This window comes from Phyllobates terribilis, unplaced genomic scaffold (genome assembly GCF_046119375.1).
Source record: "Phyllobates terribilis strain yellow unplaced genomic scaffold, ASM4611937v1 Scaffold_3__8_contigs__length_932513732, whole genome shotgun sequence".
Taxonomy (NCBI): Eukaryota; Metazoa; Chordata; class Amphibia; order Anura; family Dendrobatidae; genus Phyllobates; species Phyllobates terribilis.
In genome coordinates, this window is record NW_027362763.1 from 175,332,274 (window position 1) to 175,348,484 (window position 16,211).

Genomic DNA, 16,211 nt, shown 5'->3' on the forward strand with positions numbered 1-16,211 from the left:
TACCTCTGAAAAAATATTTGGGCTTCTAGCTGTGTGTGGGACTTGTTCTATTAATCCATCTATACAGACCTCCATCAGGTTGCAAACTGAATATATATTTTTCTGCATCTACCTCTGAAAAAATATTGGGCTTCTAGCTGTGTGTGGGACTTGTTGTATTAGTCCATCTATACTGACCTCCATCAGGTTGCAAACTGAATATATTTTTTTCTGCATCTACCTCTGAAAAAATATTGGGCTTCTAGCAGTGTGTGGGACTTGTTCTATTAATCCATCTATACAGATCTCCATCAGGTTGCAAACTGAATATATTTTTTTCTGCATCTACCTCTGAAAAAATATGTGGCCTTCTAGCAGTGTGTGGGACTTTCTCTATTAGTCCATCTATACTGACCTCCATCAGGTTGCAAATTCAAAATAATTTTTTGTCTGCATCTAGCTCTGAAAAAATATTGGGCTTCTAGCTGTGTGTGGGACTTGTTGTATTAGTCCATCTATACTGACCTCCATCAGGTTGCAAACTGAATATATTTTTTTCTGCATCTACCTCTGAAAAAATATTGGGCTTCTAGCTGTGTGTGGGACTTGTTCTATTAATCCATCTATACAGACCTCCATCAGGTTGCAAACTGAATATATTTTTTTCTGCATCTACCTCTGAAAAAATATTGGGCTTCTAGCTGTGTGTGGGACTTGTTCTATTAATCCATCTATACAGACCTCCATCAGGTTGCAAACTGAATATATTTTTTTCTGCATCTACCTCTGAAAAAATATTGGGTTTCTAACTGTGTGTGGGACTTGTTCTATTAATCCATCTATACAGACCTCCATCAGGTTGCAAACTGAATATATTTTTTTCTGCATCTACCTCTGAAAAAATATTGGGCTTCTAGCTTTGTGTGGGACTTGTTCTATTAATCCATCTATACAGACCTCCATCAGGTTGCAAACTGAATATATTTTTTTCTGCATCTACCTCTGAAAAAATATTGGGCTTCTAGCTGTGTGTGGGACTTGTTGTATTAGTCCATCTATACTGACCTCCATCAGGTTGCAAACTGAATATATTTTTTTCTGCATCTACCTCTGAAAAAATATTGGGCCTTCTAGCAGTGTGTGGGACTTTCTCTATTAGTCCATCTATACTGACCTCCATCAGGTTGCAAATTCAAAATAATTTTTTGTCTGCATCTAGCTCTGAAAAAATATTGGGCTTCTAGCTGTGTGTGGGACTTGTTGTATTAGTCCATCTATACTGACCTCCATCAGGTTGCAAATTAAAAATAATTTTTATCTGCATCTACAGTACCTCTGAAAAAATATTTGGGCTTCTAGCTGTGTTTGGGACTTGTTCTATTAGTCCATCTATACTGACCTCCATCAGGTTGCAAATTGAATATAATTTTTATCTGCATCTAGCTCTGAAAAAATATTTGGCCTTCTAGCAGTGTGTGGGACTTTCTCTATTAGTCCATCTATACTGACCTCCATCAGGTTGCAAATTGAATATAATTTTTATCTGCATCTAGCTCTGAAAAATATTTGGCCTTCTAGCAGTGTGTGGGACTTTCTCTATTAGTCCATCTATACTGACCTCCATCAGGTTGCAAATTAAAAATAATTTTTATCTGCATCTACCTCTGAAAAAATATTTGGGCTTCTAGCAGTGTGTGGGACTCATTGTATTAGGCCATCTATACCAAGCTCCAACAGCTTTGAAATTAATAATAATTTTTAGCTGCATCTAGCCCTGAAAATAATTTTTCCCAATAGTGGTAGCAATAGAAATATGGGGCGCGCGCCTGGCTAACAAAAATGTACGCTTCATAACACAAAACACCAGCCTAGCGCACTGCATTAATAAGATGGCATCATCGTCTCTCCCAGTGCTAGGCCTACTACGCAGGCTAGTATTCCTGTGCCTAAAACACAATGTATGGGTCCGCGCTAGCCACTATGCTGAGGGGTATAAAGCTGCTGCTAACGCTTTATAACAATTCAATTGGCAGATTTTCACAGAGCTCTTCCACAACGCCCACCCATCGGGCAACAGTTGCCCACCCTCCCTATGGGATCTAGTGGCGAATAGTTGATGCCATTAATCAGAGCGTCAGTTGCCCCGTCAACGTGGCAAGCATACGGTAAGGCATGGGAAGAGTGGACACGACTAGTAGCAGGCAGACGGGTTGACCAATGTGAACAAGCCAGATCACAAGTCACCATAGAATTTCTCCACCAGCTAATGATGAGGGGCATATCAGGGGCGTCAGCGCAGCGGTGTCTGACCGGAGTAGCATTTCAATTCCAACTACTGAATTGGGGAGATGTGACAAAGATTCATCATCAGACAATCCATAAAAGGGTGGAAAAGGGGTCAGCCAAGTCAGGAATGTAGACGTCCCGTCCCGTGTCACTAAAACTGATTTCTCACATCTTATCCCTAACACCATTAACATGACACTCACAATTTGAAGCAACACTAATGTCTACTGCATTTGTGATCGCCTTCTTCGGGGCGCTATGTAAAAGCGAATTAGTCCCTCAATCCAAAATTACCACCATTGGACGCTTATTACACCAGGAAGTAGTCATAGCCAATAATGCAATACGTGTACGCATACACCAATCGAAAACGGTTCCAGCGGGCAGGGGTACTTGGGTACTTCTACAACCCACAAACGGTACACTGAGTCGGGTAACAATAGTAAAAACATATCTAACCATCAGATCACAAAGTAATTTCTTCGTATCACACATTGATGGAATGCCATTATCAAGATACCTGTTCCAAGCTATATTTAATAAATGCATAACATCGGCAGGGAACCACCCCAAAGATTACGGGACACACTCATTCCGCATAGGTGCGGCCACGGAAGCAGCAAGAGCAGGACTGTCAGAAACGGAAGTTCAGAGGATAGGGAGATGGCAATCCATGTGTTTGGCGAGATACATAAGACCGGATTGTTATCCTAACGTGGTTTGTTTCTTTTACAGGTGACGCTAAGCCAACAGTGTGAGTGATAGGCCACTCGTATATATATTGGGCACAAAAAAGGGCGAAAGTCCGCCCAGGCGGGAGGAAATTAGAGTTTCATAACACATATTTCAACTGGAGAGGTATTAGAGGCCTGCTATGGCCACAGGTACTAATGGAGGTAATCAAGGTAGGGAGAGAGGCAAGAGGTCCGGTCATCTTAGTTATACAGGCCGGGGGAAACAACCTAGGTCATCACAAGAGCGCATAACTAATGGCAATAATGAAACTAGACATTGAGCGCTTCAGAGAATATTTCACAAAATTAGCTATAGTATGGTCAGAGATTGTGCCGATAGCGGTATGGCAAGGTGCGCGAGACATCATGGCCATCGAATGGACAAGGCGGGTAATAAATATTCGGATGGCAAAATTTAGAAGAGACAGAGGCGGTGTAGTGATACGACACTGACAACTGGAAGGAGATAAAGCAGGCCTCATACGGCCCGACGGTGTTCACTTAATAGATATTGGACTGGACATATTCCTGTCAGGACTCCAGGACGGAATGGAACAAGCGTTAAGAGTGATGGGTGGGGGTCAGAGTCCTGCATACGAGTACGCTGGATCCTCTGTGGCCTGGAAATAGAAAGGACATGTTGGAGAGTTACACTTGTTGGCCAACTTGCCGGAGTGGGGACCCAGGGCATGCTGCAACAAGCTGAATTATTTTAGAAATAAAATGCCTTTCTAATGGAATGAGTATAAAGAGTTAATAAAGCTGTGACCGATCCTCACCCATCCAGTTGTAAGAGTTACATTATTGGGTTGTCCATGAAAGGGGGGCGGTAGGGGGGCTGAGCATCTGGGTTTGGTTGGGGGTCCCCACAGTCTGCCTAGGCTAGATTAATTTAAAAATTCTTATTAGATACACAGGCGGTGCAGCTTGCTTCGCAGCTGGGCTAGTACACCCAAAGTATTGCCTAGGCTAGATGCAGTTAAAAATTCTACGCTGACTAGCAGACACTGAAGATTTGGAGCAGACCTCTGAGTAAACAGCTCTTCAGACTCAACCATCTGTGTTACCCCAAGCCATAGTGTATGTAGTTTCTTACAGTTAAAAGGGGGGGGTGCGACCCAACCCACCTGGAATTGACGATGCCAACGTCACGTAAGACACAGCAAGGGGACTCCCAAAATTGTGGCACAGACACCACTTAACCCTAGAACGCATACCTGTGGCCTTGCAGGCCCGCCCAGTTAATTGTTTTCTATTTTCTGCAAGATTGCTTTAGTTAGAATTTTGAAACTCTAGGTATTCTTCATGTATATAGTTGTTTGTCATTTGAGTTTGAGTTATTCCATGTTATTTGCACACGGGCCTAAAGGGCCCCAGGTATGTGAAAGTGTAGATTTTTATGGTCATGCGTTCTAGGGTTAAGTGGCATCAATTGCCCCACTGTTGCTTAAAACGGTTGGTGAGGTGATTTTACCAAATCCCCAAGCTTTTAGTCTCCCAAGGATGACACAGGGGTAGAAATGTCCTTGCGAATCCATGATTTGTTCATCTTTATGAACGTGAGTCTGTCTTCATTCTCTGTGGACAGCCGCGTGCGCTTATCTGTCAGCACACCACCAGCAGCGCTGAGCACACGTTCAGAGAGAACGCTGGCTGCATGGCATGACAAGATCTCCAAGGCGTGAGTGGCGAGCTCCGGCGATTTTTCCAGATTGGAATACCAAAATGAGCAAGGGTCCAGTGACACAGTCATGGCTTCGATGTTCACTTGGAGATTCTCCTGTACCATCCTCTCTAGGCATTGACTATGTGTCAGACTTCTTGTCTCCTGTGGCCTTGCAAAGGATGGTCTAAAAAAGTGGTGAAACGATTCCACAAAATTGCTGTTACCAGCAGATACTGTGTTACTGTTACTGTTTGAGTGATGAAGACTCGACAGTCCCACCGTTGGCAAGTTAGAACTGTGAGATTCACTACGTGCACCACTGGTGTTTTGTGGAAAAGCACATGTAAGATTCTGCAACAGATACTCCTGCACTCGTCAATACCTTTTTATGGCAGGAATTATTTCGGCAAATATACTTTTGTACCGGGGATCTAAGAGTGTGGCAACCCAGTAGTCGGGATTACTTCGAATTCTGACAATCCGGGGGTCATGTTGCAGGTAGTGCAGCAAGAAGGCACTCATGTGTCTTGCGCATCCAGAAGGACCAAGTCCTTTTTGTGTTGGTAGCGAGGTAAGAATCATGCTTCCTTCCTCTGCCCTCTCCCTCCAACCTCGCACAACAGAAATGTGATCAAGGTCTCCCTCATCTGATGAGTCTTCCATGCTCAAAAGAATAGTCTATTCTCATCAGATCTATATCCACAGGTGTACACCACCAAAGTAGTCATATGAGATAGGGAAAGGGGAAAGTTGGAAAAGTGTGGATATAAGAAAATTAAAATACATAAACTTTATTGATTAGTTAAAATCCTATAAATGTGAAATTACTCATGCATCTATAGATGCATATAAGGTAACAACTTACTAGTTGAAAAAGTGGTACCCACTAATAGATCTGGCTGGATGTAGTGTAGGGCAAATTATGGGACACCTCAGTCAAGTCCCTCTAATGTAGGACCGAGGTTATATATATATGTTAACCCCATATATTGGAATAGCCTAAATATGAATGTCAGGTGGAACAACTAAAGACACATATAGTTGCTATAATAGCAAAATGTATCTACCCTAGGAATATGCATAATATGGCAGCATTATAATAAGGGAGAACTGTGTCAGCACCCTTAGCTGTAGCGGATCATATAGAGTATAGCCGCAGTGTTCGGCTGTTTGAGTCGGACACATCAAACACGTGTGCAGCTACGAGACAGCGGACTGCTCAACACTGCAGCGATCAGCTGTTTGTGCTGGGCATGCCGGCACGTGCGTGCAGGGAATGAGACAGGGGATAATATATTATTCCTCACTCGGGCGATCAATTGTACAGCTGGACAGGCTGAATCACAGTGTGATCGTTAACCTCTGACATGTGAGGAGCCGCTCGGTGCAGCGGACGGCCCCTCAGTGTAACAGAGGAGACAATCGCTTGTCAGTGTGATCTCCTCCTGCTAATGATTTTGAACAGTGCCGGCTCATTAATAGCAGCCTAAATACACGTACTGTGCAATTGTGTGATTGAACAGAAGGCGAGTGCTGATTTCTGACATCTCCCATTGTTAATATTTAAAACAACTGGATTTAAGCGAGCCTATACATATATACATATATATGTCTGTCAGGTGGTGAATAGTAATGCCCTATGGCAGATTGATACATGTACATTTTGCTATTATAGCAACTATATGTGTCTTTAGTTGTTCCACCTGACATTCATATTTAGGCTATTCCAATATATGGGGTTAACATATATATATAACCTCGGTCCTACATTAGAGGGACTTGACTGAGGTGTCCCATAATTTTCCCTACACTACATCCAGCCAGATCTATTAGTGGGTACCACTTTTTCAACTAGTAAGTGGTTACCTTATATGCATCTATAGATGCATGAGTAATTTCACATTTATAGGATTTTAACTAATCAATAAAGTTTATGTATTTTAATTTTCTTATATCCACACTTTTCCAACTTTCCCCTTTCCCTATCTCATATGAGTCTTCCATGCCCATTGCCAGTTCGTCCTCCACTTCTTCCTCGGCTCCTGCACCTTCCTCAACAGTTTGGCTGCTACCATGCGCCCTGGTTAATCCCTCTCCCCCACCCTCCCATGCCTGCCGCCTTGGTGCTGCCAACCATCTGGACCTTGGAGATGTTATCCCTTCCGCATACGACTCCTCCTCTACTTCCTCCACCTCCTCTTGTCCCACTACCTGACTCCGAATTCTGTTTAACATGTGCTCCAGCATGTAAATCACCGTAATAGTCATGCTGATAATGGCATCGTCAGCACTAAACATCTTCGTCGCCATTTCAAGACTGTGCAGAAGGGTGCATAGGTCCCTGATCTGAGACCACTCCTCCAGCGTGATTTGCCCCACCTCTGGATCTCGTTGGCCCAGGCTATACGTCAGAACGTATTGCACCAGGGCTTGTCGGTGCTGCCACAGTCGCTGCAACATGTGCAGAGTTGAATTCCACCGTGTCGGCACATCGCATTTCAGCCGGTGAACTGGCAGGCCCAACGACTTCTGTAGAGATGTAAGTCGTTGAACTGCGGGATGCGAACGGCGGAAGTGAGCACACAGCGACCGTGCACTCTGCAGAAGGCCATCTAGTCCGGGATAGTGGGCTAAAAATTGCTGGACAACCAGGTTCAACACGTGAGCCATACAAGGCACGTGTGTGACATTGCCCCGGCGAAGTGCCGCACCCAGGTTTGCAGCATTGTCGCACATGGCCTTAACTGGTTGCAGGTCCAGTGGAGACAACCTTTCATGAAACTGGGTCTCCAGAGCTGACCAAAACTCCTCAGCTGTGTGACTCACATTTCCCAGACATTTCAAAGTAAACACTGATGCGTTGAGCCCTGCTGCCAGCATAGTAAGGAGGTGTGCAGGATTCCTTCTGCGCAGTTAGAAAGCAGGTGGCATTACCAGACAGGCTTTGGGTGCAGGTGGAGGACCGAGAGGAGGTTGAGGAGGCAGAAGCAGTGGAGGAAGTTCGAGATAAAGAGGATTAACACACAACTCGTGGGGACGGTAAGACTTGGACAGCAGCCCCTTGTCCTGCTGTCACCATAGTTACCCAGTGCCCAGTCAGCGACATGTAACGCCCCTGTCCATGCCTTCTCGTCCAAGTGTCTGTGGTGAAGTGCACCGTCACACACAGAGTTTCTCAAAGAAGCGGTGATGTTGTGTGCGACATGCTAGTGGAGCGCAGGCACACCTTTCTTTGAGAAGTAGTGCCGACTGGGCATCTGGTATTGGGGCACTGTGACGGACGTAAGGTCTTGAAAATCCTCTGTGTCCTCCAGGTGGAAAGGCAGCATTTCTGTAGCCAACAGCTTGCAGATGGTGAAATTCAACCTCTTAGCTTTCTCATGGCTAGGAGGAAATGGTCTTTTACTTTTCCACATCTGAGGGACCGAGGGCTGGCTGTTGTGCTTAGACGGTGTTGAGTAGGGTGTCCCCGGCAACTGCCGGTCTGTGAGGAAGATGCAGGCGGACATGTTAGGTTGCCTTGATCCAAAGGTGGTGCTCTCGATGTCGGAGAGAGCTCAACGCTAGCAGGTGTTTCCACTTCCCAATGAACTGACGACCTGCCAATCACACTGGCTGTTGCGGGTAAAGAGGTGGCAGGTCTGCGTCCAAAAACATGTGTGACTGCTGTCCCCCCAGTCACAGAGGATGAAGAGGCTGCGGATGCACAAGATGGGGCAGACGGTGGTTGGCCCAGCCGGCTAGGCCGCATTGTAGCACAGTGAGCTTCCCACTGCAACTTATGCTTCATATCCATGTGACGGTACATGCATGAAGTACTCAAACTATGTATTTTTTGGCCTCTACTTAGCTTTTGCTGACAAATATTACAGATAACACGAGTTGGGTCATCCTTATCGATCTGAATAAATGCCCAGGCTATGCAAGGCTTAGAGCCCATGTGACCTGAAGAGCCACTACGACTTGTGGTCAGAGGCAGAGTTGTGGTTGAGGATGCAGTTGTTGACGTGCTTCCTGTACTCCGTCTCTGTTCAGGAAGGCGCAACCTAACCTCGTCGTCACTAGCATCTGTGATGCCCCGCTGCGCTTGGTATCACAGATCCTACAAGAGTGCATTGATGGAATCCTCCACAAGAGGCCCCCATAAACATTCACACATCTCCACCTTCCACCTCAGACCAGCAGAGGGAGCCCGTTAGGGATATAAATAGGGAAGGTGGAGCTAGGCAGTTCAGTTCCTCTGAAGAGTTCCTGCAGTAGAGAAGCCTAAGAGAGGTCAGTCTGCAGTGGAGCTCAGTCTAGTCTAGAGAACGCAGTTAATAGTTCAGCAGTGGAGCACGAGGCTCCTGCTTGCTAGATTCAGGGAGCCCAGATAGAGCTTAAGGTGTGCCGGTGCCGTAAGATCAGTGAAGCGCGGCAAGCTGCCGTTAGTGTGTATAGCCTAGTGAGGGCCCGAGTAGGCCGAAGGCGAGTGGCGAGTTAGTACATAAGGGGCAGAGGAGCTTAACCAGCTCACCCCGAAGCATTTACCGGACACAGGATCCGAGCTTACCGGTATCTCTATGACCCAGTAAGGCATAACCGGAATCCCTGGAGAACTACAAGTCCCAGGATCGCTAAGGTGCTGATATGTAACAGAGCCAGGAGACGCTTAGGCCCCGCATACTGGGAGCGTGAACTCCAAGAGAAGGCCCTACCACAAGGTCAGCCAGCGCAGGACAGAGACAAAGTTAGGCCTAGCTCCAGGCAGGTCAGAAACTTACTACACAGAGGCAAGAAACAGGAGGCCCTACACCCGCTCATTGGGGAGGATCCTGATATGCACCCTTCACCCTACAGTGCTCCGGGATGTGCCTGAATTTCCACCAGTAAAAGGTACTGAAGTGACTACCGTGTCCGTTCCCGTTCTTGCTCTGACCCAGCTGGGTCTCGCCTGTCCTGCATTCCCCCTGCATACGCTGCCCTGAGACCTAGCTCCACCTGTGGGGAGCTATACCATCGAGCTGCCTTATCACCGGCCTCAGTGGACTGCTGCAGCGCTGGTGCTTGTCACCAGATACCACAGGTGGCGTCATAAACTCTTATAAAATTAACAATTATCCACCCTTTTAAAGAGAGACCCCAGGGTACGGGCCAGGGAGCCGACCACCGTGACATCCCCAAGGCCAGGCAAATGCCCGGGTACCGAGTCATCCCCATCCCCAGGGCTAGTCACATCCTCCTCCACCTCCTCTGCTGACCTCATCGACTGTCTGACTGTGGGTTGACAGTAAGTGGGATCTCCAACCTCGTCATCATCACCCTGTGTGTTATCACACCCGTCGCCCTCAGAGCCAACCTCTTCCTGCCCTGACCGAAAAGTCAAGTTGTCGCTCCAATCAGGTATTTGAGTCTCATCATCGTCTTCATCATTGTCTCCACCAACAGTAGTTACAGTTTGGGAACAAGGGTCTACATTATGCTCAGAACCTTCTTCATCTGGTCCTGGATCCAACTTATAAAGATTCTGGGCATCGGATCAGATCATTTCCTCATCTGGATTAACAGAAGCTCTGGAGCAGACCTCCGTTTCCCAGGCTATAGTATGAGTAAACAGCTGGGCAGACTCAGCCATCTGTGTTACCCCATACTCAGACGGGCAGCTGGAGACTTGGGAGCTGTGAGGAAGCAAGTGCGATTGGGGTGACACCTCTGAGGACTGGAGTATTTGTGATGTTGAAATTGAGGTGATGGAGAGCCCACTTGAAGGAGCACTTGATATCCGTTGAAGCACCTGCTGTTTTTGTGCCTCATCTAGAATTTGTAGCGATGGGCGTGTCCGTAAGAATGGGTTCGTATCACATTGTCCACGAAAAGAAGTCGACATCTTAGTTTGGCTGGAAGATGGTCTTTCTTCTGCAGATGTTACTCCCCCCTCCCACCGTGGGGGGCCTCGACCCACCGGCGGACAGGCACCAGTATTGGGATAGGGGGGCTGGCCGTCAGGGTCCACCGCGGCTCTGGCACAAACCCGGCGACACAGAGGTGGCACAGGCAGGAACTGACTGGCCGTGTCGGCTTCTCACTTTTTGGATTTTAGAAGGGCATGTCATGCCTATATCTGTGTCTCCCCCTCCTTTTACTCCTCCACCTCTTTTCTTTTCGCATGACTATATGTACTTGTCACTTTTCCATATGTTAGTTGTGTCTTCTGAGCAGTTTGTCAGCTTTTGGACACCTTTGAAGGTGTTTTCTATGTGTTTCTATGTGTTTTTGTTTGCCTGCCATTGGTTTTAACGGTGTTCGAAGGTGTTCGACGAACAGTTCGACGAACAGTTCGGCGAACACACGGGTGTTCGACGAACCGAACCGAACTCGAACACTACGGGGGTGGCTCAACACTATTCCTGGCCCCTGAGACCTGGGCCTTTGTATAGAAATGTCTAACAGCAGCAGAAGGCAGAATTGGAATGGAGCCTCTTGTGCTATATGCACTGCAGTCTGCTATATACCCTGCCTGCTTGCCTATATACACTACCTGCCTGATATCTCTGCAGGTGGATTAGTCCTCAGAAGGACTGTTTGTTAAGATGGATATGTGTAATGTACAGTTTTTCTACCTACAGTACCTAATACACAAGGAAATATCTCCCTGACGCAGCAGCACCTCTCCGTACACTGTCTAATTCCGGAGTGACTGTGACGAACATGGTGGCGCCAGGTCTGATATAAACCCAATGACGCTATACGGCCAGCCAATCACTGTAATGCCCACAACCAACCTGGCTACGGCATTACAGTGAGTGGCAGGCACTCCCTGCATGTTCATTGGCGCTCTAAAGAGCACCAAACATGAAGGGAGGGGACTCAAGCTACCGCCGAGCAACCCCGGAAATACTCGGGCGAGCAATGAGCAGTAGCGAACATGCTCGCTCATCACTACTCATCATATATAGTGGAGTTTGTGAACCCTTCAGAATGTTTCCATATTTTTGAATAAGTTTGACCTAAAACTGCATGCTAAGTCTTAAAGGTAGATAAAGAGAACCACATAAAGTACATGAATTCAAAATATTAGACTTTTAATTTTCTTAAATGAGGAAAATAGTCCACATTCACATGTCTGTAAGTAGCAAAAGTATTTTAACCACATCAAAGTGTGAGTTTCAGAACACAAGTTTGTAGAGGGATTTCTGAGGACCTCAGAAGATTTATTGTTGCTCATGAGGCTGGAAAAATTTTTACAAAAACCCTATCAAAAGAGTTTGGACTCCAACAATCTACAATCAAGCAAATTGTGTATAAATGGATCAGGAGAACACTTAAAAACAATGGTATGCATAGCTGGATTACAAGGAGCTATCCACTGCTCTCCAGAAAGATGATTGAATCTTTTTAAAATTCAAATTTACCAGCTTTGTCATATTTTTTCGAAGCTTGATTTGCAGTAAATCGATTAATCACAAACACAATTCTGTAAAGTCTCCAATTGACCTAAAAATATATGTTTATCACTCCTATTACTGTACCAAATACATTTCAAGCTCTGTAATACAAACAAAGCCTTGGTATTGTCAAGGTGACCTCATCATAGAAACGGATAGTAATTGGCATTAACTAACAACCTATTTAGTTACACATCACATAGACAGGCTTTTCATGTTTTTTAAAATAAAATGAAAACAGTCTAATAATGATTCTTTTTAGTTGTTTGTGATCAGCCACAGAACACTGACTCAAAGTGACAGTACTGCTGCTCGAAATAACATACTGGTGTAAATAACATGGGTATTACACCATATATTACATAATGTCTTCTAATTATTCCCCATCAACACACTTGCTGGACTAGCAAGTACATTATCTCTGAATGAAACTGATTTCATTTTTTTCTGTAAAAATATTATGCTGCCTTGCTACTGCTTTCTAGTGCATAATTGTAGAAAAAATGTATAATTATAATTTAAATGCAACAGGACAAATGCCAGCTACACCATATTACTGATCATTCATGCTGAATTTGTCACTGCTGCTGATAGAAACTCATCTATCTGTCTCTTCCAGTAAGTTGATTCTCCGTATTATTCACAGACTATTACACTTATCTTCTTCAACAACAACCCAGTTGTACAACAAATTACTGTCTGGGTTATTTGTTCAATGTTTTAGTGCCTTTTCTTCCTATTTGTATTGCTGAGCTGCTAGCTTTAACATCCTCTCACTATCCTAAGTTATCCTTAAATGACTGCTGAATTCACTGTCTCAGCTTTTATACAGGCTATGATAATCCCTCTTGATTGGCTGAGTTATTTTATTTGGAAGCTGTAAGGCTTTATGGGGAAGCCTATTCTAATTCTCCAGAGCCTGAAAATTTCTTAAAATGTGACTCACATAGATTCACATCAAATAGATTTACTCACCTTTATTACTGAAAGAATGTTTTGTAGACGGACAAGACCAAAATAAAACTCTTTGGTTTTAAATGAGAAGCATTGTATGGAGAAAGAAAAGCTTTGCATTACAGCATAAAAAACTCATACCATTTTCCAAACACTGTAGTGGTAGCATCATGGTTTCGGTTAGTTTTGTTGCAACTTGTTCTACAAAAGAACAGTCGAAGAAATAAAAGTTTTGGAATTACCAAAGTCAAAGTCTTAACCTTAATCCTATAGGAACGTAATGGAAGTGTGACGCGAGTCACTACAGAAGTAACAGTCTCAGAAGAGGAGAGAAGAGACTAATATTGCTGAAAGAAATATTATATAAGTGCTACTTACTGGATAAATAGAGGGAGGTCAAACAATACAAAGTCAAGGGCAGGAAAATGGCGCAGTACAAAGGGAGCAGACAAAAGAGTAGTCAGATAACAGGCAAATGGTCAAAATCCAGGTAAGGGAAAATAATCAGGCTGGGTCAGGCACAGAGAGATCAGTCCTACACAGGCAACAGCAAGTGTACAATTGACACTGGGTGAAGGAGCTAGCATGCTTAATAGAAGACTAATCAAGGGAAGTGAACACAGATGATTGCAGAAACAACCCAGCAAAACCAAAACAGACTGACAGCCTCCACACAATAGTAACATAGCAGACAAGGAAAGTGTGGAGACCTGGACAGGAAGGACTTGAAGTGAGTAGCTTATGGGAAAAAGTCCAAACACATAACACAGTTGAAGCCGTTTTGTTGTTTTTTAAGGGTGCAATGGACTAATGGACTAAAATTCCTCCAAGTCAATGTACAAGACTAATCAAGAATTTCTGGAAAAATATGGAGGTATTTATTGTTGTACAAGGAAGGTCAGAGCAGATACTGAAAGCAATGGCTCACATACTTTTGATACTTACAGATATAATATTGAGTAATTTTCCTCACTAAAAAAAATGACAAAATCTAATACTTTAGATTAATTTGCTTGACTTGATTGACTTCATCTTTTTTAATACTTCTGTTAAAATCTGATGTAGTTTTCGGTCAAATGTAGGCAGAAATATATACAATTCTGAGCAATTTTCTAACTTTCAAGCATAATTTCAAGCATCATTGCACTTTCCTCCAGATGTAAATATTATGTACTTGAGATCACCACAATTTTTTTTTCAACTTTCCACATTTATAGGTTTGACAGACAAATTTGTAGATATGTATGTGTCAATTTAGATATTTAGACAAAAAAAATCTGACATATACTGTACAACAGTGCAGCCTATGGTTCCTTCTTAGAGTTTTTGCCTTCTTCAATTCAGGATGTTTGAGTCCTTTTATAAAACAGGAACAAAAATACAATAGAATTAAAGATAATGCAGTATCAACTGAGTAAAGGCAGAGTCCTTGGTAGTAGGAGGAGAAAGCTCACAGGGGATGAATTGAAAGAAACTACACATCTACTGTAATTGCTATGGTGTTAATTACCCGATGCCCATGGGCCCGTTTGCAGCTAAACTTGCTGCACATGCAGCATGTTTGCCCTTTTTACAATTGCGGGCATCTTATTAGGTTCAGCCTTAGATTTGTGTCAATGGAAAACATGAGGGTTTTTTAGCCTTCCATCTGTAATGACATCCCATCAGCTTTCAAGCCACGAGGTTCCCAATGTACTTACAGAGGGTTTCCCCTCCATCTTTAAATCACTTAAATATCACTTAAGTACCGTATATAATAAATAAACTTTATCTATATTCTAACAAATTTGCTGGAAACATGATTTTTTGATACTTACTAATATATAAGTATTAAGGGTTCTTCTCTGGCGCTAGTTAGTACAGAGAAGAATGGCTGCCAATGGTGGAGCATGTGACTAGACCTGTCCAATAGCCTCCTCCAGTAACAAACATGCTGCTCTACTGGTTACAGTGTTACCAAGAGAAAAATTGTTCATCCTTACTTTGGAAAATTTAAACTTATAGCTTTTAATATCAATGATAAACTATTCAGCCCAGGATGCTACTTGTTTGGTTTCTGTATGTCGAATCCAAACTGGACATTACTGTATTTTCCCCCTGTGTTATTTTAGTCAGGAAATACTGAGTGGGGGTTGATATGTTCATGTAGGAGACCTAGGGCAGTAACATTCATAATGATAATACCAGAAATTCAATGAATAATTTATTTATACATGTAGGATTATTTGTTTTTTTATATTATATATTGAGACACCTGCATTTTTCACTATGTATATGGTGATTTATATGTTTTAAATATTGTATTCTACATGAATTTTATAAAAATCCAGATTTGCCAAAGTGCAGATTTTTTTGTAACTCACACGTAGGTTCAGTGAGATGGTGGCCATTTTTCTGAACCAAAAAAAGACATCAAAATGTAAAAGAAAAAATCCCTGTACTCACCTTACTGTTCACCTCTCTGGACTCACTGCTCCTCACCGTCACCTGTTTGGTACTTGTAGCAACTTTGGATCTCCGATACTAACATTGAATTCCCTCGGCCAGTCACGTTTCGGGGTTTGATTCGGCACAGGAGCATTTTGAGCATGCGTATGTGAGGTCATGGTGCGGGGCTATGAAGTCATAACACCATGAAATGATCTCATGATGCAATGACCTCTGGCATGCACTTGCACTGAAACCTCCTGGACCTAATCAGAACCAGAAATCAGGGACCAGCATGAGAGGAAATTAAATGTTAGTGGAAGCAATCTGAGGATGCAATGAGGATCAGATCGGTGACTGTGAGGAGTAGAGTGGACAATGGGGTGAGTATAAGTATTTTTTTTTATTTTTTACATATTTCATTTATTGCGCTCTGGGGTCTGAACATTAATTGAAATTATTTAGCGATCACAGCATCAACATGTAGCAAGCATTTTATGTACAGTGAGCTCTAGTGTCAAAGAAAAGTTGAAAGTCTATCACTGTTTTAGATAACCTTTTTATAAGATTTTGCTTCTTTGCCTTGTATTCATGGCTGCTACAGACTCGCATACATTACAAAGCTGCCATGCAAGTCACACATCTTCTGGCTTCCCATTTTGCTTTGTAGTGCTGCAGTGTACTGCGGCTGCTGAGGCTGCCATTGCTGATGCTACACTGCCAGAGATCCCCATGCCTATC